Source organism: Dromaius novaehollandiae, chromosome 1 (genome assembly GCF_036370855.1).
Source record: "Dromaius novaehollandiae isolate bDroNov1 chromosome 1, bDroNov1.hap1, whole genome shotgun sequence".
Classification (NCBI taxonomy): domain Eukaryota; kingdom Metazoa; phylum Chordata; class Aves; order Casuariiformes; family Dromaiidae; genus Dromaius; species Dromaius novaehollandiae.
In genome coordinates this window covers 109678775-109706162 of record NC_088098.1, presented here as the reverse complement: position 1 = coordinate 109706162, position 27388 = coordinate 109678775, and the positions used below count along the sequence as shown (strand labels likewise).

The window sequence follows — 27388 nt, the reverse complement described above, 5'->3', positions numbered from 1 at the left end:
ATTTTGGTCCTAAAAGAGTCTTTTTAAAGGGTTAGCTGTATGTGTTTCTTCCAACATGTAAAACTGGACATGCTTGACACTTTAAAATTCCATGATATTTTTTCCTTTTATGAAGGAAACCTGTCTCAGTTCACTTTCATTACTTCTACAATGAGTGTAACAACATTAAATTCAAGTGGAACATGCATACATTTGGGCAGAAATATCCCTATTCATTGATCTCTCTCTCTCTCTTTCATCAATGGAGGTTGTCTCACCTCTGCTAATCAATTTTCATTTTAAGCCAGTGTTAACAAATAATGTGAAACTTTATTTACATGGAAGGGGTGATGTTACGTATGTGAAGGAAATCTTGGGCATATTCGCTTAGATATGGAAATACGACAGAGAAATAAGAGTGAATCCTCACTGATAAAGACTGAGGACATAGACTGACATTACAGCTAGGTTCACTGACCAAGGCAATCCTACCCCTGGCCCGGCAATCTTGCCACTTCACTGTTATGCGCTGTGTCACCAGCCTGTGGAGAGGCAGTTTAAGAAGATAAATTGACAAATTGAAAGTGTAAATGTTTTTATGCTGGTTTGGCACCCTGAATGGGTATATCACAGGCTCAGGAAGGAAAGTGCTTTTTATGGATCAAAGGGACAGGGAGAACGTGTCTAATGGTGAAGTAGTAGGGATAAAGAACAGTGGGCTTCCCCATTTTGCTGTCAGGTAGCTATTACATTGGCTTAGAATTAACATTTAACTGGGCTGTATTTGGATGTGTGTTGTTATCTCATACTGCAGTTGGGAAATAACAGTCCCTCATGCTCCTTACCTAGTTGTGTTGCCACAACTAGGGTGTCCCCTGAAGAGTGTTGGCACAAGTTCACTGATCCAGTTAATGATGTCTGGGTGAAGATTTGTGTAAGGACACAAATGTGAGTGAAGGAAAATGGGGGGCTACAGCTGCTTTTGTTTTTCCTGTCCAGTAGTGCTCATCGTGGCCTGAGCCTATGGGTCAGATGACTGAGAGCAGTAGTGAGAGACAGATAAAGAAAACACAAGACCTTGTAAGTGTTAGGGGATTCTCTGAGCAAAAAGAGCATTGCCTCATTCCAAGAGGCTGTATCAATGTTATAAGCTTCTTTTTATTTTGTTCTCGTTTTCCAACCTTTTTTCTCCAAAGCAAAGAGGAAAGAAGTATAATCAGGTGCTTAAGCAGAGAATGTTTTTGAGTCAGGATGATGGGATATTCTGTTCTAGCTTGTATTTGCCAAAGGAAATTGACTTAAATCAAAAGACAAGTGGAATGACAAATTTTGTTTCTGATGCCATTTGCGTAGAAAAATGTCTAAATGTGAACTGCAGTGACAGACTCTTTAATTTTGCATTCTACACAGAAAGAGTGCAACATCCTTAACATGGTTGTTAACAAGTAGCTGCTCTAGCCCAATTTTCTATGAAAAGGCATGTGCAGTTACAGTGGCTTCATAACTTCTAAGTGCATTGGTTAATTGGCTAAACTAATTCAGACAGAAGAGAATTTATGAAGACCACTCATTTTGTGTAAACTTTTTAATAGCAAATGAAGAGGACAGGCTTTAAATTATTTATGAGTTTGTTACACTTTTTTTTTAGCCTGTAGGCTAGTTTATAAAGTTGCTGTTCCAACAAGCAAGCCATCCTGTCATCAGAAATACTCTGTAGGCAGAAACGCTCGATCGACATGAAAATGTTAGTATACTTTTGATAAGAAGGCATAAATCAGGAGAAGCAGATCAAATTTCATAAGTTCCAGGGTTCATGAAACTTTCTTCTGACTCAGGAACATGAAAACTTCCCGTAGGTAGTAGGCAAAATGAAAAAAATGAAGTAGACAAAACAGGAATAAGCTCTTCAGTTTACTGCTTTGCAGGTCTTGTGTTAAGTAGGTAAGTCTATAGTCATTTGTTTCTAATGTTAGAATGTATCAATCTATTTTATATTTATAAGACATATGGTGTTTTAGCCAAAATATTATTATTTAGTGAGTAGGGTTTACAAAACAGGCACTGCTTGCTTTTGTCAAAGTAACTATCAGAATGCTTTGTACAGAAATTCTTAGCTGTTAAATCTGGTTAGAAATGTGATGGCATGTTTTTTGACAAGTGGTTTGAAACCCTGTAGTTTCACTCTTGCTGCTGAAAATACTAGCTTTTTTTTAGGCCCTTAACATATTACTTAACTCATTACAGCACTATTCTGAATCAAAATAAAATAAATATCCCTTATGTTTTTTACAGCTGTTTTGTGACAAGAAACTCTCCTGTACCACTATGTGGTATGGGAACATCAGTGACAGCAGTGGAAGAGAGTTGGGCGAGAAGGGGCTGTGGGATTGGATTGTGTGAAACTAATAACGTTTCGTGCTGAAACGGGCAGTTCCAAGCTGTATATCCCAAAGGGAGAAGTGGAGTTGTGTACATTGTGTACATATGCAATGTTAGCATTTAATTCAAGAAGACCTTTCTAGCCTTCTCCTTTGTAGCCAGCCATCTTTAGAGGTCCTGGATAGTCCTAGCGTTTGGGTTGTCTGCTCAAGGCAGAAAGAGCAGGCAATTGGAGGCTGTGCAAGGGCAGAATGAAACCTTGGCCTGTCCTCCCTGTAAATTGCTAGGATTTAGCCAGCTGCGACACCCAACAGGATTGGGCAAAGAGCACCCAGATCTGCAGTTCTGGAGGCATTTTGTCCTTGGTGATGCAGATGCTGGACTTGCTGGTATACAATACCTTTTGGTACTGCAGCAATCCTTCATTCCTGTTATCAAACTTTAATTTATGCAGCTGTCTATAGCCTTCTGCACTAAGAATTTGTACGTGTAATATACAACATGCAACGTTCCCAAGCTTAGCTCTGAAGACTGTAGGAGACCTATGATAAAATATTGATGTTCTTCAGTATATGAATCAACAGAAAAGGAATGACTGTTTTTTTCAAATTCAAAAAAAAAAAGTTCTTAAAGTATTAGATTACCAGCATTTCGTACTGACTGTAAATATAATGGATGAGATTCACTCTAGTTTGTAAAATGTAACCATAGGGGAGGTTCAGCTGGCTTTTACTCCCTGTAATATACTCAAGCTATAATGATTCCTGTTGGTTTACATAGAGAAATGTGTATTACAAATACTTCTGAAGCTGCTTTTGATGACCTGTTGCCATATTTGAACATTTTTTTGCCTTATCTGGGTCTGGAACACTGTGCATGTTATAGAACAGAAAAAAAAAAACCTAAAAAAAAAACCCCTGAAAAACTCTAACATTGTTATATTAAGCATAATGTTTGGGGATTTTTGTATGGCTCTGGCCAGGATTTTAGAAAGCTATACTTGAACAATTTCGGGCTAAATTTGGAATTGTAAATAATTCAGTATTTGAATATTTATATGATGTGTTAAATATCTGTACTGAATAGGTAACTCTTACTTGAAAAAAGGTCTTTTTGACTTGTCATTGGACAAACTGAGCTACCCAGTGGTCCACAGTACTGCATATGGTGTAATTGCCAAGCAGCTGATTTGACTGATTAAATACTTCTTTCAAATATTGTTTCTGCTTTGAAAAATACCTGTATTCTTAAAATTTTTTGAATTAAATAGTACAAATACTGTTAGACTTACTGTGGATTTTGATTTTCCACCTGTGTTTGGGTCTATGCTATGTCTGAATCAGCCTGTTCTTTGCAGACATGCAGCTCTCAGGCTATTTGCTAAATATTAGCTCAGGTCTTTGCTTAGGCTATTGTATTACAGCACTAAAAGAAGTTCTTTGTAACAGTACAAATGGACAGTTAACCCATATTGCATTTTCAAGAAACTTCAAAAAGTACGGTCACACTCTAATACAGTTATCTGGAATATTGAAATCATTTATTTTTCTGGCACTTGGACATGTAAAAAGCATTAAGATTCAGCAGTACTTAAATACAAAGGAAAATATTGATTATGATTTGGAAACCTGCTATTAGTTATGGAGTACTGTTATAAATTTTCATCTTTTACTCTTTAAAAATTAATCCATTCCTTTTATCTCTGTGGCTTAGAAGGCTGTGTTGTGCAAGCTGGAGGCTCAAGGGGAGTGTCCTGGTTGTTTTCTGTTCAAGTAGTAGCTTTGGAGAATATATTGATGGCAAGGGGCTCATGGAGTTCTGTCTCTCTGTATAAATTCACCATGTAGCTTGAAATTTTCTTCTTGTCATGTAGCTAGTGTCTTGAAAACCACTGGAACAATATGCAGAGAGATGTCCCCTTCAAAAGGAGTAGTTCCAGAATCTACTCCCCTTGGCAGCAGCCATCAGCAGAACTGTGGGAGCAGAACTGTGAATTGAATTCTGCTTTCTTATGTTTGCATTGGTAATTCTCTAAACTATGACTCTTCCTAATTTTCTTCCATTAAAAACAATTTAAAAATAGTCTCAAATATCAGGTGAATGTTTCAGGGTTGTGGCATTTTTTTGTTTTTTAATCCTTTATTCTGGTCTCTGCCTCATCAACAGTGATGGCGTTGAGTACTTTATTTTTTTTCCTTCCTCTAGGACTTATATACATTTCTCTGACCTTCCTCCCTGTACTGATCTATCTTGCTGTTACTTTTCTTCCACCAGGTTCTTCCTCAGAACTGTTGCCTACTTTGCCTTCAAAAAGTCAGCCTGTAGTCATTTTTATTTCATGGAATAGTTGGACAGATTTTTTTTCTTTAAAAAAAAAAAAAAAAGAGAGAGAGAGAGAGAGAAACAACCCCGCCCCCCCCCAAAAAAAACAAAAAAACCCCAGACATTTCTCCCCCCCCCCCCCCCCCCACAATGCTGTTGAGAAGATCCTAATCAGGAATATCCTTTTCTTTCTTTGAGTGTGACTTTTCTGTTTCCAGTTAACCTGTGCTTGGTGTGCTGAAGCACTTGTTTTCTCTTATGGATAATGAGAGTCAATTTGCCTCATACTCTTGTCAATATAAAGACGATTTGCATTTCCAGATCATGTCTCCTTTCCAACTAGGTGTTGCACAGGCTTTGCCCTTGCAGTATGTAGATAAAATTGAGGTAAAAGTAGCAGAAAACAAGAGTAAAGCACTAAATGCAGGGGGATATTAGTTTCTGCAAGTAGTGTTTCATCCACTCTTTTGTACAAGGACTTCATAATTTGCTGTTTTTCCTAAGTATTTAGAGCTAGCAGACTGTCTTTGGCATCCAGACAAAAAGATTTGTCTTAGGCGTTTTGATTTCATTATAATCTCTGACTCTGACTTCGGCATGAGGCTACCGGGTAGCCTGTTTCTGAGGCTGAACTTGACTGTGGCTACGAAGTTTCACCCTGTGAAGTAGACAGCTGCATGTCTGCGTGGAGGGCATGGGTGGCAAGAACATGCTCGGGCAGTTCTTCAGCAGCTGCCTTGGCTTCCTTTAGGCTTCTGGGTGCAATTCAAGGTTTTGGCCTTGATTGCTTTTAAGCCTAACGTGACTTGATCTCTGGCTGAGAGACTGCCTGCTTTTTTGGTCCAACATAGCAATTAATGTCAACTGAAATACTTGACCTAGATCATCCTAGTTTTTAATGTCAAGTAGCCATTGGCAGGAAGTTCTTTGAGCAGGACCTTTGACTTTGGAATGCGCTCCCCAACCTGGTCTGATGGAGTTGGCTTGCTGCGAGGGCTCAGTGCCAGGCCTATCTTATTTCTTTGCCTGTGGAGATGAGGAATTGTTCAATGCTTCTCCTGTTCTCTTTTGCCTCTGAAGAAAGGAAGGTTAATATGGGTTTATAATAATAATTATATTCAGATCTTATACTTGAGCCATGAGGGAAGACACGTGAAATACACTTTAAAGAAAAATAGCATACGTGCTTATGTACATAAAAGGGCTGTTCTTTGAACTTTGAATGCTGTGCATGAACGTTTCCTCCCAGAGACTGGTTTGAAAGTGTAGTAAGTTAAATTTGGGTACACAGTGTTTTCTTTCAGCTTTGTGGAAGACATTACAGCTCACTGCCAGTCATGGAAAACCTCCTTCCTGCTGGAAAAGGAGGTTTGTCAAACTGTTAAAACCATCACCAAGGTCTTTACCTTTGAGGCTCATTGCTGAAAATAATGTAATAGGGCCCACTTTGCCCTACAAGAAGGTGTTTTGATGCTCTTTCCTAGCCATGCCATTTCTCATGCAGTTGGTCAATTTTGTAAAGAAAAATGCTCGGGAGCAAAAGCAATTTTGAGAAGGACAGCTACTATTTCAAGTGCTGTACAACAACTGCAATACCAAGATCAGAGTGAACTGTTGGAATATAAATACATTGATAACTTTGACCTGGAGAAACTATCTTCTCCTGCAACTACTGAGACATTTGAGCACTTATTGGCAAATGCCTAAAGCCAACCAAAATGACAATGGATATAGAAGGAATAGAGAGAGAAGAGGGGGAGATTAATTTGATCTAAAGCCCTGAATCTCCTTGTTCAGGGTGTCGAGACCAATTTCTAATAGCACGGCTACATTTGTGCATCACTTTCTCAGGGAGACTGTCTAGTCCTGCAGGCTGACAGAGTGCAGCTTGCATGTCTGCTTTGGGTAGCAGAGAAAGAGGAAAGTCTAACCACCTTCCTTTTCAAAAACATCTTGATCCTTTTTCAGTGAATCTCGTTTCTGGAGAATTTCTGGAACAAAGTGTGTAGGGGAAGAAAGAAAGAAATTAGAAATGGAGAAAGAAATTACTTGTCACTGGAACAGGTTAGCAAATACAGGTTAAAAGTCTCTAAAAGGTTAGAGAATTTGAGAATATTCAAAATTTTTGTTCTCAATTATCCAAATAAAAACGAGGATGCTCTAAGAGAGAAATACGATGTAATTTAGATAAAACTCATCAGATGGCTTGATGTGAGGTCCACTGAAGATTCACTGATTTCAGTAGATTTTGGATTCTAATTAAAAAAAAAAAGAATAGAATAAAGGGAAAAAGGCTTAAGAAATGGAAAACTGAAAGGAAATAGACAAGAAGAAATATATACGTCATACCTAAAGGGAAAAATCTATTGGTAAGTCTTTTTTGAAGACTAGTATGAAGAGAGGAATTTTATATGCTAATGCAAAAAGAGTTGCTATCCAGAGTTGGACAGTTTTTTGGCATGTGAAGAAAAATGCTGAAGGAATAAGTGCAAGTTGCTAAGCATGTTGAAATAACTGCTTTTATTTACCTGACGTGAATTAATGTGTTTAGGTGAAGGATTAGTGTTACGTGCTAGCAGGTGTTCATTGTACAGAGTGGAATACTGAATACTTAAATGATCAGCGTGGATCAGAATGATGGAGAAAGTTATGCTGGAGCCAGGACATACTCTGTCTTACCTGTGTTATAAAAGTCTATCTCTGAGTTGGGGTGAGGGGGAGCCCTGTTTATACACAGCGAAAAGAAATAAGAACCTTGTGTAACTCTAACAGGCAGTGGAGACAAGTAGGGATTTCTAGCGTGTGATTCATTTGATCTCCTTTAGACATGTACTATAGGATGAGATCAGTTCCACCTGTAGAAGAGCCTAGTTTTCTCCACTGACTGTAAAAGGAGACTAAGGTGACCTGCTCAAATACAGACACCTGCATTGTAAACATCTTTATTTGGTCTGGTGAATTCTGGCTTGACAGCCACATCTAAGAATGGAAATGCAAAGGTGCTGTGTTATTACAGCTTGTGGTTAACTGTCAAATGCCCTCAGTCCCAGCTGAGTAAAGACTCAACACCTCTTTCAAAATGGAAGTTGGCAAGCCAAGGTCTTCTGAGACCTGCCTGGGTAGGGCTAACAATTCATGCTGAAGTATGGTGAGGGGCATCACCCCTCTGCTGTCCCCTCGGGCCCCCAAGGAAACGAAGCGGGTTCAGATTCCTCACTCCTCTTGTGTCAGTATATAGGGACACCAGCATTGGTTGGAGCTACAAGGTTGGGTTCTGCATCATCACTGGCAAGTAGCCACTGCGCGTATGGGTCTACCAACTCTGCGCTGGGAGCTGGAACCTCCTTCAAAGAGCTGGAAGCAGTAGCCTGTTGCATTGCCCTCGTGTAGCAGTGATTGATTTACAGGTGAGTGTGCACAGATGTGACAGGTGGTCAGAGCTCCGTAGGGACACCATTGCTAGAGAGTAGAGTGTACATTTTAGTGACAGGCTTAGTATTTACCTGTAAATCACCCACCACATGTTTGGTGGACCATGAAAAGTAAATGATTTATTTAAGCTGGTTCCTGGGCAAAAGAGGAGTGTTGCAGTGCATCATTAAATAGAGCTACAGAAAACACCAGAACTGGTGTTCTGCTGTTAATAAGAAAAAAGAAATCTGTAATTTGAAACTTGTTTGCTCTCTAAGGAATAGATGGAGGTAACTTTTTTTAAAAAAAAATAGTTGCTGGGTTAATATTATATCCATATAAATCTACTTTTATAACTCTAGGGCTTAGAGGTCTTTGTTTATTTGTTATGCTGGTGAGTTCCTAAATAAATATATGTATCTATTTCACTTGCAAACGCAATTTAATTTTTTTCCTCACAAATTTTCCTGCACTTTAATTGGAATACTAGTATATTGTATGGTTGATGTAGTATTTTCTCAGAACTTAAGGTCTGGGGATGTCAATTTTAGTCTTTTATGCCTATTATGGATTTTCCTTATTAAAGCAATTTTTTTTAAAAGCTGGCCCTGTGGTAGGGAATCTCTTCAATTTTTATTGTGAAAAATAAGCATACTGTTCTAATTATCAACGCTATTTTCTTACAAAGTGCTCATCTCTGTACAAGCTCAATTTATGTGTGTTCACTTGGTAATGAAGATATCTAAATTTTTTTCAAAATCAAACTGTGGTGAGGCTGGAGGTGGTGGTCAAGTAATATTAACAACCAGTAGCACTAGCTAATGGACTGGTAAAGCTAATTCTTCAATTACTATATCTTTAAAGGCTAAACTCATTTTTAAACAAGTGGTTCTCATTTTCTAGTTGGTGCTCATATTTGGAAATACAGCTCGTGCACATGCGTTCTCTCTCTTTCTCTCTCTCCCCCTCTTCCTCTTCCACTCCATTTTTTCCTTTCTCTGATGCATCTCCCCCAGCCATGTGTCTCTTGCCCATGCTCATGCATGTGTTCTGACCTCTGGCCCTTAAAGTATCGCAGTGCAGGCTTATGCTAGAATTGCTCTTATACTGGAGCTGTAAGTGGCCTAGGCAATAACTCGAAAGTGTTTGAAGATGATGCTACTGAGGAGGTTGGAGAGCTTTAAGAGAAAGCGGCTGTGTTACTCCAGAAAACGGCCAGGGTGGAGAGCCTTGCCATCTGATGTACCCCTAACCAAGGCTCTCAGTGCTGGGAAATGGAAGGATGTAATCTTGAGCTGAGCAGCAAAAACGAACTAACAAACTGACGTGGATTAAGATAAAACTATTTGAGGCATGCATGTATGTTGTTTGAAGTGTAGGAAATGACACAACAGTTATGTTATGTTACAACATGGCTGACTCAAAAATGTATTCAATTGTTCTACTGTCTTTTTTTTATTATTTCTTAGTCTCCCTGTTCTTCATTTACTTATTCCTTTTTTTTTAATGGACAGTGTTCTTTCTTCATTGTTTTGTCTGTTTTTTTCAGAATCTTTGCCTTTTTTTTTACATTTTTGCTGCCACTTATACTACTTGGTGTAACAGTATTACTGAGCACTGCTTACTTTCCTGTGTATCTTCTGCATCTCTTTCAAGGCTTGTGGTGGAAACAGGTCTTCCATTCCTGAAGGTACTGAGAGTAGCGTCAAATGTTTTGAGAAGTTGAGACAAACTTCTGAGATCGTGTAAGCTTAGCATAGCCCTTGGGGTCTGTATTCAGGTCTTTTTACAGGCATGGATTAAAGCCAAAATAGTCTCACAGGATCATCGTAGATGGGAGGAAGCTGAGGTGCGAAAGCTGCTCATCTGCTGCAGACGTGGCTGGGCATGCAGGTGTCCAAGCTGCTGTAATTCCACCAGGCTCGGTTTGGGGTGCGAGGGCTGTTTTAGCTTTTAGGCCAAAACCTCTTATATGGGTTGGAGGTAGCTGAATGGTTGTGTCGCCTCTGTTCCTACATCAATTTGGGGGTAGGGGAGTGGGGTAACAGAGTTAAGCCTGGTCCATGCATAAGATTTGTGTATTTGGTTTATGTGCTGTTGTGGTGTCTTTTTTTTTTGTTTCTGAGATGAATCTTTGTAGTGTTTCAGTAAAATGTATGTACAAGCTATTTTTTAAATAAAGACAAAATGCTGTACAATACCAAAGATCACCTAAAAGATGCACAAAAAGATAGTGTGTTACATTAAAGACTTGGCTTGTACAAAGGAAAAAAAACCCACATTTTTGAAGCTGCTCGTCCGTTGCTAACTCAAACTAATTTGGGTGTTTCTAGAACTCATTTAAACTCTCCGCTTGAGTCGGCTTCTGTAGGAGTTTATTCCACTACCTTTAGTTTAAAAAAAAAAAAAAATCTGCTTGACTTATTTATTTACTTGTATTTTCAATCAGTTGTTTTATGTAACTTTGAAAACCTTTAAGTTGTCTCAGAATATCTTTTTCCTGGTGAGAAATAAATCTGGATCCTTTAAACTTTTCTTTATAGATTTCTGAGTTAATATATCAGCTTCTTTTCTGTCTTCTCTTGACATTTATATCCTTCTTCATCCTTCAAAATTAAGAACCAACAACCATCTTGAAACTTCAGAGTAATTTTTCTTTTGTTTACCCTTCTACAGCTGTATTGTTCTTCAGTTATTTTTTAAAACTTCAGTATGGATTAATTAAAACATACTTTTTTCTTATCCTCTCCCATAGTAAGCTTTTCCAGAAAGAAAAGAATACTGTAGTAATTGGGTGAAGAAAAGCCAAGTTCGGGTTAGATAAATCTGAATTTTTATAGAGGATTTGCACCTACATGTGCCTATTGCAAAGATTTTGTAATGCAAGACAAAACTCAGTTAAAAGCTGTAACTCTGCAGTTTGGTTTCTGCTTTTTTCTTTGGCCTTTAGGCTAGAAGAGAGTAGCTGTGCCAATGCAGGCGCCCAGCTGCGCTGGAGTCAGGGGGCTGGCCCAGCCAGGCTCTTTCCTCTTCCAGCCCACCTGCGTGGGAGGCAGCCTGGCTGTCTGGAGCCGCTTCCCCCTCCGCCGACCAGCTCCTTCCCTTCTCTGGGGAATGCCACTGTACAGCTTGCTCTCCAAGCTCGTCACAGACATCACACAGAGGAGTAAAAACATTCTGGCCAAACACCATCCCTATTAGAAATAGTTAATATTTTTCTGCATTTCCTCTACATTGACCTATCATACATATATCAAGCCACATACTTAAAATAACTTGTATTTTTTTCCTCCAAATGAGTCATATCTTGAAAGTTTGTGATAGAAGACTGCATGTTCATCTTCAGGCCCACACTAAAGGAAATATTTTGTTTGCATCCACCGAAGTGCTAAACAGCATTTGTTTCAATTTAGATAGAACTTTATGATGTACTGAAGAACTTTGCTTTTTATTTTACTGCACCTAAACACTGTAGTTGCACTTAAGTTGGAGCATGATTCTGTGAGCCTACAAATTTGAAATGGTGATTACCAGTGTGGGATGATATTTAAACATTTAAATCATTCTCTTTTTCCATACCTTGTTTTGTAAATTGCAACAGTAATGCAGTCTTAGACTTGCTGGGTTTTTTTTGTTGTTTGTTTTTAATAAGGAGGATAATCTGCTACCATGATGCAGGTAGGCTGGAATTATGGTGCTTAACATCTGATTAAAGGGAAAAAAATCATTTAAAGGGACATTAGTAAGTTCAGCAGGTTGCAAGCTTGACTTGATAAAACTTTAAAAGAGCATAGAAATGTGTGTCCTTTTGTGCTTTTTGCAGCAAAGTTAGAAGGTAGAACAGGAATGCAGAACAAGATACAGGAGTGTAAAGGCCATATGCAACTGATAGAGGAAAAGAGCTCCCCCTTCTGTGGGTAAAATAAGGGAGTCTGTTGTGCTGTGGCATGATTTCTTTGTGGTGTCTTATGGGACAGTAACAGCACTTCAAATCCCGTGGGGGACATAGTTTGTTACATTTTTGGGTAGTCTCATTATGCTCTATTATAAGTGGATCTTTAGGCTAGTTATAAAATGAGGAAACATGGGTAACGTGCATAGAGCATATTGTTGTGTATGCATTTTTATTTTTTATGTATGTGTACACGTTGTATTATATAATGCATCCAGCTGCCATATAGTGGTAGACCCATAAACCAGATTTTAGATAAATGTCGAGGATTATCCTGTGCTTTTAATGAACCCATGCAGACTGTACTACTTAAAACTAAAACTTGAACTTGTGTGGTGGAGGAGTTCGACTGTATAAGGGCAAGAGAATACTAATCAGAATTTTTGATCCTTTCTTGCAGTTTTTCTTATGGCAGTTGATGGGGTGGCATGTATAATCCCTGTAATGTGTAGTAAGTATTTCTCTGTTGGCGAAGGCTATTGTATGACATCTGCAAGTGGTTGTAACGAAGTATGAGTTTAAAAGTTGCTTACATTTAAAGTGAAACCAGAAATAAGTCTAATAAAGCAAACAACAACAAAAATGTTTTCTTGATGGGTGGATTAAAGGATTTTCTGTGTATTGTAAACCAATCTGAAAGACTAGTAAATCCAGTTTGCATGTGGGTTGGTAAGTTTTTGAGTAACTGGTTGGGTTGTAGTTAGTTCGTATCACTGTAATGTTCTGATTTTTAGAGTTAATTATGTTCTTGCAGGACATCTGATAGCTCATCCTCAAAGAAACATTTTGGGCTAGCATTGTTTATATTTTATTTTTTTTAATAACCAAAAACAATGTAGTAGTTTCATTCCAAAAGCACATTTCAAAGAGCCTTTATTTTCCTTGAGATAATGCTTTTTCTTGTTTGCATTCCTTGATTTCCCTGCCTACCTAAAGAGTGAGCAGATATCCATATTTCCTATGATTAATGTCAGGTATCTTTTCTTGTGAAATTGTCACTAATTTGCTTTTGAATTTATGGGATCAATTCTGCATGTTTTTATTTTCTATTGAAACTAGTGGGTTTATTCATGTGGATATATCTTCTGTTCAGGTTCTGCCACTCCCCCCCCCCCCCTTTTTTTTAACTTACTGATCAAGATGTTTGTAGTAAGGTTTAGTTTCTCTTCTGTATTTTTAATATGGAAACCTCCTAACTACAAAAGGAAAAAAATGACTAGAAGATTACATGATTGTTGTTATTAAAAAAATTCTAGCCCTTATGTTTCAGAAGAGTTTGTTAAGAAGAGAAAATAATTTACTACTGTTACTTGTGTTTGATGACAAAGAGAGAAATCTGGTAAAAGAGCTTACAATGACCCAGTATAAATAACCTGAACTGTGCTAAAACCAGTTCTACAGTATCAACTCCTTTTTTTTCCCCCTAATTTTGAAAGGATCAAAGATTAAATTTCTTGCACATTAAGGAGATAAGCTATAATAGAACATATATGGATAATATGGCAGCAGTCCAAGAACATTAGTATGCATGCCCTGATCTAGTTGTGATGGCAGCTAGCAGTCACTCTCAACTTACAGCTAAATGTTACTCAGTCAGCTTGGAGAGCCTTCCTCAGTGAACTGTACCTATTTTGAAAGGGTGGGGAGGATCTGAATTTAAGGCTTTTGCTGCCTGGTTTGAGATGAAACCTGTCGATTTGCAGCAGCAGTAGTAGTAGTACCCAACCTGTCTAGGGAGCAAAATTTCTTATCAAGTATCTGGACCACAGATGACAACCTCCATAACCATATGGATTACTGCATAAGGATGGACTACGTATATGTTGTAGCAGAAATAGTCTGTATGGGCAATATAGAGTCACTGATGTACGTGAGCTTTGTCCCATGTAGCAGCACTGTGACCACCACTACTACTGCATGATATGATATTTATGCCCATTTTTTCAATAGAGAGGGGGCTGCAGTGCTCTTGTGGAAGACAACAGCGAGAAATAAGAAATGAGAGTAATTCCTCCAGCCCTCGCCTGCTCCCTTCACATATCTAATTAGCTTTTGGGGATGAAGACAGCAGGGAGTGGGCTGCAGGCCAGATGAGTTGTTACGGTGGACTGGATCTAGCCTGCAAGCTGCAGTTTGGGCATTCCAGTTTGGATTACAAAATATAATGGGAAGTTTTATATGAATTTCTGACCCAGCTTCCCTGAAACCTAGGTGCTACATTAGACACTGAAATTTGTCATATTTAGAGACCAGATTCTTTTTCTGTTTTTTTTTTTAAGTGGGAAATGGTGTTTGGAAGATTTTTAGTAGTTTCTTTTCCCATGACTATCCATTTACTGCTTCTGCTTAGTGCAGAAGTAATCCTTACTGTTTTTCTGTATTACTTTTTTTGGTCTAGCTTTGAAATGCTCTGTCTTAGGGCTTTCACTTTATTATCCTTTGGAGACTCTTTCGCGGATAAATGGACCTTGATGTCAGGTGGTAGTGAGCATGAATATTCCAGAGCCAAATTGCCCCTGCTGTGGACAACCTCACAGGATGAGGATTAAGGGAAGGAAATTTTCTATGAGGTTCTTCTCACAGATGTTTCTTGCCAGTTCTTCATATTTGGCTGGTGAATGTGAGAGTTTAGAGTGCAAGGCTGTTTCATGAGCCTCACAGTTCCTTTGGGTAGTGCCTGGAATCTAGAGAGTTTAGCTGCAGTGTCGGGCTATCTGTGTAGGTGTGCTCTGTGTAGGTGTTAGATTTGTTGGTCCTTTTTAGGAGGTATCATAATGCTTAATTTTTCAAGTGTGGGGTGTTTTATTTTTTCTTTTCTTTTTTCTTTTTTTTGCTAATGCTCTGCTACAATAAGGAAAGCTTTATGGTTCAGTGTTGGGTTTTTTGTACTGAAAGCTGAAAACAACCTGTAGGTTGATATTTGATACTCATTTATATGATTACTTTAAAAGGATATAAGTTACGTTTCAAGTAGTAACTAGTGTATTTCACTTCCTGTATCTTTTTGAATATTAGTACTCAGTTTGCTTTTTCCCAGTATTGTAACTTCTGCTTATCTGTGATTTCTCAATAGTAATTCAGTAGTGCAGTGGGAAAGATGAAATAATATGAGAGAGTTTTTTCCATTTTTATGGATTTGGCAGTGTATATATCTAATAGCTCAAACCGTTTTTGTATTGTTAATTTTTTCTGCTTTCTAATTTTGCATTATCTTAAGTTGCTTCATTTTGTTTTTGTTTGAGAAAATAATTGTTCTTATAGTGTTTTCATTTAGCAAATCTTTGTTTTTATGTAGCCTCATGCCTCTTGAAGAATACATTTTATGTCTGTTTGGCACTGAATATTGTTAGTCATCCATAAATGAAAGTAATTGGGAAGTGACAAAGCTCTTGTAAATATTTTGAAATCTTTGTGTACATTTAAAAAAAAAAAAAGTGAAAGCTTCATATTTCTGGTTCTTTAAATGAATCGGCCATGAAGAGACCTTCATTATTGTTAAAATACTATCAATTAAGAAAACTTGAACTGACCATTTTACACTTTGACAAACTGGAGTTATGTTTTGGGATTTGCAGCTACGTATGCATTTTGTGTGTCTTCTAATAAAAAAAAAACATTTTAGAATGCTCTGTATTTTCATAGGCCAGTAGTTTGTCAGAATTTGTAATGAGTATAGAGTTGTTGTGCATTCATTTTATTGAGGCTGTATGTTAGTTGCTTGGGTTGTTTATTATAAAAGGACTGAGAAGTCTTGTTTCTGAAGAGGTCTGTCTACAGTTTCTCAGGAAGGGAAGAGAGAGAATTGCTCAAGATAATTGCTTACAAACTTTTTTCTCTTTTTACTTTATTTTTATTTACAAACATTATTGATTTTGATGACTTGGTCCATACCTGACCTTATTGTACTAGCTTTGACTGGAAACAGGGTAAATCTCCCCTGCTCCTACTAAAGCTTCTATTGACCTTAATGTGGGAATGAATACCTGAGTTACATGGTAGGAAATAGAGTTAGGAGGTCTGTAATTGATAAGGACATTACAGATTTGTAAATGTGAGGTTTTTAAGACTGCAGAAAGTTTAGATATATGCCATAAAATGGGGACTGCCCGGTTGAGTGTGGGTAAGGCAAAGAATCTGCAATCTTAGTTTAAGATTTTTGTGAAGTGAAATAATAAAGATGTAAGAGATCGCATCAGTTCTGCTGCATTTCTAGTGTTCTGCTCTCTGGACAGCAGAAGAGGTTTGAATTGCTGTGTGATCTAGGAATTGGTATCGTTGAAGATAAACTGAAGCATGTTTGGGAAAAGGAAAACAGATTGGCAGCTGAGTACCCAAATAAGCTTAATAAACACAAGTCACTGCTGACTAATGTTGGCTTTCTGTTGGACACATGATAACAGTATTACTGTGCTTGTTGTGGGAACTGTACAAGTATACTTCATTCTTTTGTTGGGCTTACCTGGTTGTCAGTTTCTTGCTCTTTTTTTTTTTTTTTTTTTTTTTTTTTAATGACCTGGAGTACCAGTATGAAGTATGCATGTGTAACATAGATACACATGCATGTGGAAACAAATTGCTTATGTACAAAACATGGTTGACTGCTAGATGCTTCCAATTTTTCGCTTTCTGTAATTGTGTTTTTCTGAAATCATTATGCAGCTTCTTGTTTTGAAAGATACCTGACACTTCCAAAGACAATAGAAAAGTATTTAAATGGGAATATTTGAAGGTGAATATTGACAATCTAATGTTTCTGTGATTATAGAGAGACTGATGGGTCTTTGCATTGTGGACGTACATGTAACAGGAGCACGTCAAGCTTCTTCAGCATAGGAGTTTTAGTCTGTGCTTCTAAAACATAGTTGTTGTGAATGCTGTTTAAAAAAACAAACAAAAAAAAATGAAACCCAATTTTTCCCCTGGGGTTTTGATATTTATTTAGCAGTCAGGTGCTAGCAAAATATTAAAAATGGCTAATGCAGTCCAATCAAATGTGTAAAATAAGCACATATTTCTTTTTTTCTCAGTAGCACATCCCTAACTATAAGAAGGAAGTAGTGGTAGAAGTGATAGGGAAGCCTAAGGAGTTTGATTGGGGTGGTGAAGGAAAAGGATCAGGGACCACTCAAGTGTCTGTCTTAAGTTTCTATAATCACAATGTAGAGAAAGTTTCAGATTATTTATCTTGCAAATTACTGTTGGATGGAGGCAGCTGCTATCCCACGCCCTACTTTTAACTGCAAATTTAGAAAAAGTTGTTTCTGGCAGAACAGGGAGAGGAACTCAAGGACCTGATTCTATAGTGGATGTCTTCAAAGACCTAGGGTGGGAGGTGTAACTTAGATTTGTGAGCTTGCAGGAGGTGAAACTGATTTTACATCATGTTTATACCTTCTAGATATGGGTAGCTGCAGAGTCTGAGGGCTGAATTAGAACCTGCAGTTAATGACGGTAGCTGGGTAGAAGTATTAACAACAGACAACTGATAAAGGCAATTTTAAAAGATGTTTTTCACCATTTAAAGGTAGTTCCAGACATCACTTTGCTCTTAAATGCACTTCAAAAAAAAAAAAAAAAATTCTCTGCTCTGCACACAGCCAAAAAGCTGTGCTTGTGAATGTTAAAAATGACCTTGAGCAGTAGAACTCAAAGGTGGTTGGTGGTTTTGTACTGAATAAAATAAACTGGCACAGCAGTGTGGAAAAACCTGCATTAAGGTTCAGGGCACTGATTTAGCAAAACACACTTTTAGACACAGATACAGTCCTTACTCTTCTGAGAGTGCTGATGTACTTTCTGTTCAGTACATGAGTTAAGTACTAGTATAAACCACATTCATGAAGTGATGATGATATTCTTAGATGGGTATCTGAGACGTCTCAAGCAGACAACAAAACCCCCCAAATGAGTAGCTGCTGTCTGTGCAAGTAGTCAGCCTTATTTGTTTGAGATATCAGTGTCTAAAAGTATTATGGAGAGCTGTGCCCAGATCTGTAAGTTGCTTGCTTTTGGCAAAACACTTGCAGAATATTGTGAGTATTTGAGAGTTGTTGGGAGACCTAAATTAAATGTCTGGTTTTACTAGCAAGGGGCAGATGAAAGGGGGAAGTAGTGGAAAATGACTTGGACGGGAAGTTGCCTGGGTATTAACCAAGATCTTTGCAGAATAAGGTTGTTTCTGTCCTTAAAGTATAAACACTGATAGACTCTTATGATTTTCTTTCTCTGGACTTTGAAAGGATCGCTGTATTTGATTCTCTTGATCTACATTGTTCAGTACTACTTAACTTTATCTGTAACTCTTAAATAATGGCTATATTATTAACTTAATGTACTAGTTATACTTAGTGTAAGAATACTAGCTCTATTAAGTGTACTTAAAACTAATATCTGTACTAATGATAAGGCTCATCTACCTTGGCTTCTTTGTATCTGTTTTCAATTCTAAGATTAATCTATGACAATGCTTTATCTGTTTTTTTTTTTTTTTTTTTTCCCCCAGTACTTAGTTCATATTTGGCGATATTTCCATTTTCATGAAAGCACCCCTATTGGTACTATATTAGTACTACTTTACTAGTACTATAAAGGCCATTTTATCAACTGTTCTATGTAATCAGATTACTTGAAATAAGTAGCCCCCCCTTACCTGATTTGCATTTAAAAATCTGTCGGACTGTTTTAGGCTACAGCTAGCTCTTACACAGTGTAACAGAATATATAATAATGAGAATCATAATTTACAACTTTTGCCTCTGTAGGGAATTCTTATGTGCAGTGCTAGACCAAGAGCTGTTTTTGATACTGCTAGGGATACAGGTCAGCAACATTGTGACATGGTCATAGGACAATTTTTCAGCTGTTCGTTGTTAATACTAACACCAAAAGAGAGTATCTGCATTTGCTCCCAAGGGAAGGCTTTTATCAGTAGCATCTTTTCTTTAGCAGATACTGTTTTTCTTAATAATGGGGTCCAGCTGGGAAGAGAACACATTATAATATGCGCCACCATCTTTATCCTTTTCTGCTGCGTGGAGGTACACTGCGTACAAAACAGGTGCTTTATGCTTAAAAAAATGCTAAGACTGTACGGTCAGAATCAGCAGTTAGAAAATAGCAGAATTAAGGTTGGACAACCTGAACTTGGATCTCTTGTAAAATGCTAGTCTCATCCAACCTGGGCATTATGTGCGTTTGTGTGTGCGTGCCTGTGCAGGGAGCCAAGTGGATAGCCTTACTTCTGAGAATAACATGCCTCTGTGCAGTGGCCAGCCATGAGAAATCGTACACAAACACGATTTTATCAGATGGGTAGAAGTGATAGATGCTGACCTCCTAGATATTAGATGGCTGGATTCTAAGTGAATGGGCAACAGGTTGCTGCTGTAGCTTTTGAAGTGTGGGTAGATTAGATGTGGTCACATGCACTGCCTTTCGTGTGAGGTTCTTAAGGCACTGTAATTTCAAAAGTTGTCACCAGACTGTTGCATCGCTAGAATAAAGCTGCTAACTTGCATTTTTGGGTTTTGGCTTCTGCTTTGGCAAGGCCACGTAATCTGTCCCATACTTGGCAGCAACTAGTGCCTGGCTTGAAAGCTTTCATTGCGCCTTTAAATCACCCTGTTCAGCTGGAACATTGCAACATGAGTTCTTTGTTTTCGTTTTGGGGGTTTTCACAGCACTTGATGTTTGGAGACCCCCATAATGTAGTTTCCTGTTTTGTTACGTGTTGGAGAAACTTAAGGAAACCACTGACACTGCAATTTTCAGCTGTGCATATCCTGAAGATGCTTCTTAGTATTTCCTATTAGACTAACATGCAAGATGCTGACTACTTAAATTGGTCTCTCCTCATCCCTCTTCCTGAGAACTCTGGGCTGAACTAAAAAGATTTCTAGGAAACGTGGTGTAGGACCCGGTACTGTAGTAACTGTGTAATAGGCTAAATGACCAGACTTTTTTTTAACTGTAGTTGGCTGACTGTATGGTGTTCTGTTGTCCAGAGGGACACAGAGCACATTTGTGCAGGAAGATCAATGGACCACATGGATCTGATCAATCTCCATTGGCCCCAAAATGGAGGAGAACGCGTGCTTCGAGTTATGCCACCTTTAGCCTTCCCTTCGCACGTGACTGCAAAGCAGATGCTTATGGCCAGGGCCTTAGCACGAAGCAAGCCTTGAAGTGCTCTGAGTAATCACAGAGGTTACTCTGACATCCAGGCGCTGCTGGAACACAGTGACCCTTTGTCCAAGCATAATAAACGCCTTAGAAACCTTGGTAGATCTGTGGAGAAGCCTTTGTATTGTATAAGTTCCTTTTCTGCTGATATAAAGGCACCATTGCTGATGTTACTTGAAAACTAATGCTTAAAATTCTTAGTCTTTTAGCAGCAGGATATTTTGTGAGAAGAGCTGCGCTTCTCAGGAATGACAAAGCGAATCTATTTTAGTGGTAGATGGAGGATAGCGTTCTAACAGTTGTGATATAACTGCCAAAGCTGTATCCTTCTTCAGTGAACTTAAATTTGTTTTGTTCTTGCTTAATAGAATATAGTACTTTAAAAATCACTGTATGAAACCAGACTAAATTAAACCCCTAGTGCCCAACCAGAAAGGGATTAGAGCACCCTCTGCTGGTATGAATAGCTCCTTTTCCTTCCTCAAGGATTTGTCTGCTGTCTATCCTAGAAATAGTAAAAGATGGTTCTGAAGTGTGATGCTAATTTCTCTTAGTTAAGCTGAGACTATATTAACCCATTTTTGTGTGTGGGTTTTTTCCCCCCGGCAGAAGTTTGATAGTTTAATCTGGTTGGTAATCAGCTAAAACAGAGGAGGATAAGGCGGTGATGTGTTTTCTCCACTTTCAGATATGGAAATCCTTCTTATTTGCTAACTAAGAGTGCAGAAAGCTACTTGTAATTGGGAAGTTCTTTGTTACTGAAATTCAAAAGTGAATTGGAGGTTCTGCATGCAACCATGGTTCTGAAGAAAAAGTGTCCGTTTTCCAAGTGTGTTGATTGCTTTCAAATGGCACTGCCAAATCCACTGGGTAACATTGTGGTTTCATAAAGTGACCATATGTTCCCAGGGCCTTTCATAGTGGTTATCTCTGTGCATTTGCTCAAGTGTTTAGAAAGCCACTGTGTCACTTGTTAACAGTGGATAGGCTAGCTGGGTTTTTTGTTTGTTTTCTTTCCCACTATTCACTCATGCTCTCAAACTGTTGGTAGGCCCATCTCAGGTAATTACCATCTTCTCTACTTCCTTCTCAGCTCAGGGTGAATGAGAAGGAAATAAGCAGGTTAACATGAGGAGTGGATGCTGCTTAATTCCTTAACTCCTCATAAAATACGTGTCTGATGCTTGGCAAAACAATCCTCATTGTGTTCTTTACCCCCCTTTAACCTGCCACGTCTAAACACACAAGATGCTCTGGTAGGTGCTACCGCTGTCACTGACAAAAAGTCCCCACCGAATATATTTATTGAGGGCCTAAACTATAAGGTGCAGAGTAGTCTCTTCCATCTAAATTCTTAGGAGGGAGCCTGCAGAGCCTGAGCGTGTTACTGCAGTGCTCTGTTACAAAATGTAAAACCAGTTGGGAAATGACAGTTGAAGTTGGGGGGAGGAGAGGGCTGGAGATTGCTGTGCAGAGAGCCTGCTCAATGCTCAGTATTAATAACAGTACCATTCTTAGTAAATGGCTGCTTACATAATTTTGTTATGAAAGAATGCTGCTGGTTGAACTGTATGCATGTCTTTTGCTTATTAAAGTGTCCCTTCAGAGTGCCTGTGATACACTGCCTTCTGCATGAAAAGGGTTAAGAGGAGACAACATCCTGTCAAAGACCTTGTTTTTAATTTTGCCTCTCACACTGGCACAGATCCGGCTAAGAGCAGCCCAGATTAGTTCGGAAAACCTTTGAAGAGATTTAAGATGTCCTTCAGCCAGTTTGAAGGTTTTTGTCTTGCAAATCCAGTACAAGGGCGCCTGCAGGCATCTCGACCCTTGCTGTGCTGCTGATGCAGCTCAAGGTCACACTAACCCGCCCTGTGACATTCAACAACAACAAAAAAAAGAATTATGCGGTGAAACTGCTTCAGCATTCAGCCAACCAACAACTTCCTTAGTTCCTCACTAAAGGAAGAAGTGTGTATTTTTTTCTTTTTCTTTTTCTTTTTTTGGCTTCGTGGATTTTTGCTGCAGGAAATAATCCAGGATTTCTGGTGTGTGTGATGACAAGGTCATTTCTTAATTAGAACACATGTAAAGAACAAAGCTAAATGGCTTCAAAACAGCTTTGTAGTTGATGGAGAGGATTTAAATTATTTAAAGAGATAGTCACCCAAGTATGATGGAAACTGAATTCTAAACACATTAACTCTTTCAGTACCCTACAGTTTCCATATGCTACTCAAAAGGAAATGCCAAACTTCATGAGTGATATTGCAGCTGCTGTTAAATGAACATTTTTACATCTATTTATAGTTAGGACTTTATTATGCTCTCTCTTACCTGAGTTAAGAAAGCCAGAACTTTATTTTCTTTTACAGTGAAATATTCCAGCTTGGCTTGAGAACAAGAGATAACCATAGGAAATTGCTTCTTAGAGCTCAGTGAATTAATTTCTACAATATTTTGTATTTTGGTGATTGTATGATTATAAATATACTCTTGTGTGTGAGTTCATGTATGACTTAGTGTCAGTACACAGGTATTGTGTTCAGAACTGTTACTAGAAAGGATTTGGAGTACTACCCTCACCACTCCAAACAAGTGCAAGGAATATGTATATAAAGAACGTGGATTTGAGAAAAAGGAGTGGAGATTGAAAGGAGGAGAGGAATGACAATATAAATGGCAGCTTCAGTTAGTTTTTCCAGACAGCTCGCAATAATTTAAAACTAACTGTAGAAAGCATCTTGGAATTTGAATTTTGTTCCTGAGACATGTCTTTGATTGAAAGCAAGTAAATGCAGAAGTACTGGTTCAACTATCTTAACTGTGGTTTGAGGTGTTGTATGTTAGTTATCCAACCTTTTTATCTTATTCCCCTATTTTTTCTTAGTCTGTTTTCCTAGACTCCTTTTTCTTTTTTTTTTTCCCACTGTCTTTTTTTTTTTGTAAATTTGTTGCGGCTAACAAGCTGACCACACTCTTGGGGTTGTCTTGTGAGCACAAAGCCTGATGAGTCATTGCACTGGCCGATGGTGATCTGTGTGTAACTTGACTCCACCTGCTGGAAGGGTGTTACTCCAACACCTGTCTCTTTGACAGCAGTTGAAGAGGAGAAGCTGAATTTATTGTATTCTGGAGAACCTCGCTTTTGTTATTACCGCGGTGTAACTTTTAGAGTTGGCTGGGTTTTTTTTTTTTTAAAAAAAAAAACAAAACAAAAACAAAAAGAAAAGAGAGAGGGGAGGGGAAAGATTATGTGGAAATTTGTTCACCAAGGTAAATGAATAAACGAGGAGGATATGAGAAATGTCGCTTGCTAGTGGACGTGGAATACATGACTGTATGTGTGCTCTAAGGATGTTGTTGCGTGATTCATCAAAGGGAACCGGAACGTGGAGAGAGATGCTTCTTCCCTCTATAGTCAAAAGTCTCGCATTTAACGCTCAATGTAAAGTTTCCTGAAGGTAAATGACATAAACTGTACTGCAAGTTTATCGTTTGAGTCTGGTTTTTGTTCCATTTTCCTGGGTAAATCTTCAGGCAGACTGTGAGCAGAGTACGTCAAATGTCAGGCTGAAGTGAAGTATCGTCACTACAGACAGATTGTGCTGGCTCTTAGACCCTCCTCGTGAGAAAGGAGGAAACTGCATTTGCCAGAGTAAAGTGGGAAGAGCAGGCAATACAACTTCTTTGGGTTGCTTTTCTTCCTTGCTCTGCACTAGCTGTCTGGCACAAGGCTTGCGGGAAGAAAAGGATGGAGGAAAACAGGCTCCATACAAGAAAAATGGCTAGGAGGAAACTGATATGCTATGTGAAATCTGTACATTTGTGCCCTTGCCTGGGGTGTACTGTGCCCTTAATATTATGGGAGACCTAAGCTCACCTGCTCGTAATTTCTAATTTACTGTCCTAATTCATCGATTTGTTATCACTAATTGTACTTCATTTACTTCTGTGTAGTTTCCAGTACCTAAAGGGTTGAAAGGTTGTTGTAATTGGCACCCGCAGCTGCTCTTTCTTTTGACAGGGGATAATTTTGCAGCCTATGCTTTGTGTGACAGCTGCCTAATTGGGCATTCTCCCCTTGTAGCAAGCCTGCCTCCTCCAGCCTCCCTGCTGACAAATGGTGGTGGATTATAGATGAGGACATGCTGACCCATTCGACCTTGCTGAGACAGCGGGGAGGGGCCTCCTGCTACTTGAGGGAAGCTCTGGGTCATTTAAAGGACAAGGTCATGAGCCAGGTGGGGAAATGACATGATATCACATGACAATAGCCTGATGACATGGTCAGTATGTCAAGGACAAGCTCATCAGTATTGATTGTGCTGCTTTTTTATGGTGTCTCAGTGAAGCCACCGATACTTCACAAATATTTTGCTAACTTATTCTAGCTAAAGTACCAAATGTTATTTTCAGGGTTATTTTTAGGGGTGTTTGTGCAGTGTTTTCTTCTAAATACAGATCACATACAAAAGCAGTATTATTAAAACCCTGCCAATAATAATTTATAGGGCTCATCTTGATGTATTTGGTAAAACGTACATTTGCATATATTATAAGCAAAATACCAGGAAGGATGTAAAACAGGGCAGGACTAAAGGAGGGAAAAAATCCCTGCTTTTGAATTTTGCTTTTTCACTTTTCGCTCCTACTTAAAAGGCACATGTGCGAACCTGCATGGAAACTCATGTGTCTACTATATATGTATGACGAGGATGTGGGAAGAGTACTTCTCTCTTTGGTTCTTTTCATTTAAATTGAATGTTTAAAGAGAAACTCTTGTATTAGCTCAAGGGTGGTATAGTTAAGATACTGCCTTGGCTATTTTAAGAGCTAATACAGTATCCAGCTATGCCAGCCAATAGAAACCTGTTAAGTGGGTTTTAGAAAATACATTGTGAATACAAGTGACAATATTGTGAGAGCATCTTTATGTTGCATTTCTATGCTAATAAACTTCAAGGTAAATGAACAGCTTGTTTGACATTTGCGATGTTAGACAATAGTAAAATGCTTTCTTCTGGAGCGTTTAGACTTAATTGTTTATGTTGAAACGTAAAGATAAATACGGTTAAAAAGAAAACTCTCCTGAAAGAAGTTATACCTGGTTCTGAACTTCAGTGGTACCTTTCCGTTTTAGCCTCTGCAGAAGTCTCAGTGTCTCTCTCTCTCTCTCACTATCTCTCTCGCTCTCACTCTCACTCTCTCTCTCTCTCTCTCTCTCTCTCTCTCTCTCTCGCACATACATGTGTATGTGCACGCACAAATATACATGCACAAACACATAGGCGTATGCACACGCAGACTTTCTGAAACAGCCTGCTGAGTAGGGAGAGGAGTGTTCTTCTAAGAACACAGTTCCTATTTCTGTGAAATCGGATCTGTTGTTGGATGCTGTTGTGTCTAAATCTTGTCAGTTCACCAGGATGTAATTTTGCTCCCCTGAGGTAAAAAGCCGTCAGTGGTAAAGTGTGATAAATTAGTTCACTCAAGTAGATGCGCGTGCGTGTGTGTGTGCGCGCGTGTTTAATTCTGACCTTGCTGTGCATGTGTTTAGCTGGTCTCGGTGCCCGAGTCAAGCTTGGTGGAGGCTTAATCCTGTGCCCTTGTACACGTATACTTGATTAGTAGTTGTGGTTATCTCAGCAGAAGACATTCCGCCCTCTTCCTTGTATTGGTCGGGACCTGGGCATTGGGGAGTCAAGTCGAAGGAGAAAGGAAAGAGATTTTGCATTAGTATTCTATGAAAGCCTTACTGTCTGCAGAACAAATTGATTGCTACAGTGTACCTGTGCGTGGCACCACTGCTGTGGAAGAAAGGTATGGTTGTAATCTGTTTTATTGTATTACATATTGTGACACTCCAGGAATGTTTAACATTCAGCTCTTCTGTGGCACATGCTAGAAGTCTGAGTACCGAAAAATATGTGAATGAATGAAAAGTATGCGAGGCTGTCATAGCCGCAGTGTTGTTTACTACAATGAACTAAGTAGCCCCTGCTAATGAGACAAATTTGTTGTATATGCCAATGGCAACGTGAGCAGATTGGTAACAGAATTCGCTCTATAATGTTCAGTGGCTCACGTCTGTGTCAGCGATTACTACATAACTACACAGATAAAATTCTAGTTAATATTTTAAGGCTTTATTTGGTTTAGCCTTGAAATGGGGAAATCTGAGCACTGATCTGTTTGTGCGTTTAAATGAGGATGTTTTTTCTAGTTTTTAATCTACTGCACTATTCCTACGTGGCAGGGTTGGGGGGGTGAGGGGAGGTATAACAATATGAAAATCTTGAATGTTGTGCTGCTATAATAAACAGAACAAGAACAAAGCTGAGGAAAAGTCTTACAGTATTTGAGCCTTTTTTCTTTCTCTCTTTCTTTCTTTCTTCCCTTAACACATAGATGTGAATCCGTTTTATAACGAGGAAGCTGGCGTTCTTCATTTTCCTTAAGTCCGTTACAGACTTTAGCCTAGTTGATTCTCTGGTTTTATAGATGCTCAGCTAATGTCCGTTGTGCGTTTGGGAAGTGAAAGCACTCCATTAATAAGATTCAGGGTGTTTCACAGAGACCTGTGCTTCATTCTTGGCATCACTGAAGTTGTGTTTGTGATTATTTGAATGTTTGCTTGTGGCCACTCCAAAACATCTGAAGTATCTGCTCTTGTTGTACAGACATTACCAACTAATTAAGTTTAGGACAGGTGGCAGACTTGTCCTGGACATTTAAGTCTGGATGTAAACTTTATCTAATAACTTGATAAGAAAATGAAAATCCGTCTTTTCTGGTGTGTTATCACTATGCACAAGCTGGAGGGGTATTTGCAAAATCTTCTCTCTACTTATTGTCCTGGCAGGTGACAAATAAATGAGTTGCTTTAAGGAAATTGGGGACTTAGAAAATGCTGTATGCTGAAGAGCAGCCATGCACTATAATAGTTACTTCCATCATATGGCCTTGCAGACTTAAGATTAACACTTTATAGATGTGCAGTATATTTATATGAGTGTACCCTTGAGCTTACATTTTACACCTTGCAATGAGTGTGAATACAGCCTTATACATGTAGGTTGTTTATCATGTAGATGCTTTGACAGCTTAAGAACATTTTTAAGAGTCCCAGATACTGGGACTCTGTGATGTGATTGTTTGTAC

The 27388-nt window shown here is 38.6% G+C and overlaps 1 protein-coding gene across 7 annotated transcripts in view; it reads left to right on the top strand.

Moving 5' to 3' along the window:
* NRIP1 (nuclear receptor interacting protein 1) overlaps nt 1-27388 on the top strand; it is a 101819-nt gene that overhangs the window by 43197 nt on the left and 31234 nt on the right. The window contains exon 3 of one of the 7 annotated variants that reach the window (XM_064523459.1): nt 12444-12494. The exons of the other annotated variants lie outside the window; for them this stretch is intronic. The gene's annotated coding sequence lies outside the window, so the exon portion shown is untranslated. The remainder of the gene's footprint in view (nt 1-12443; nt 12495-27388) is intronic. 7 annotated transcript variants of the gene reach the window in all.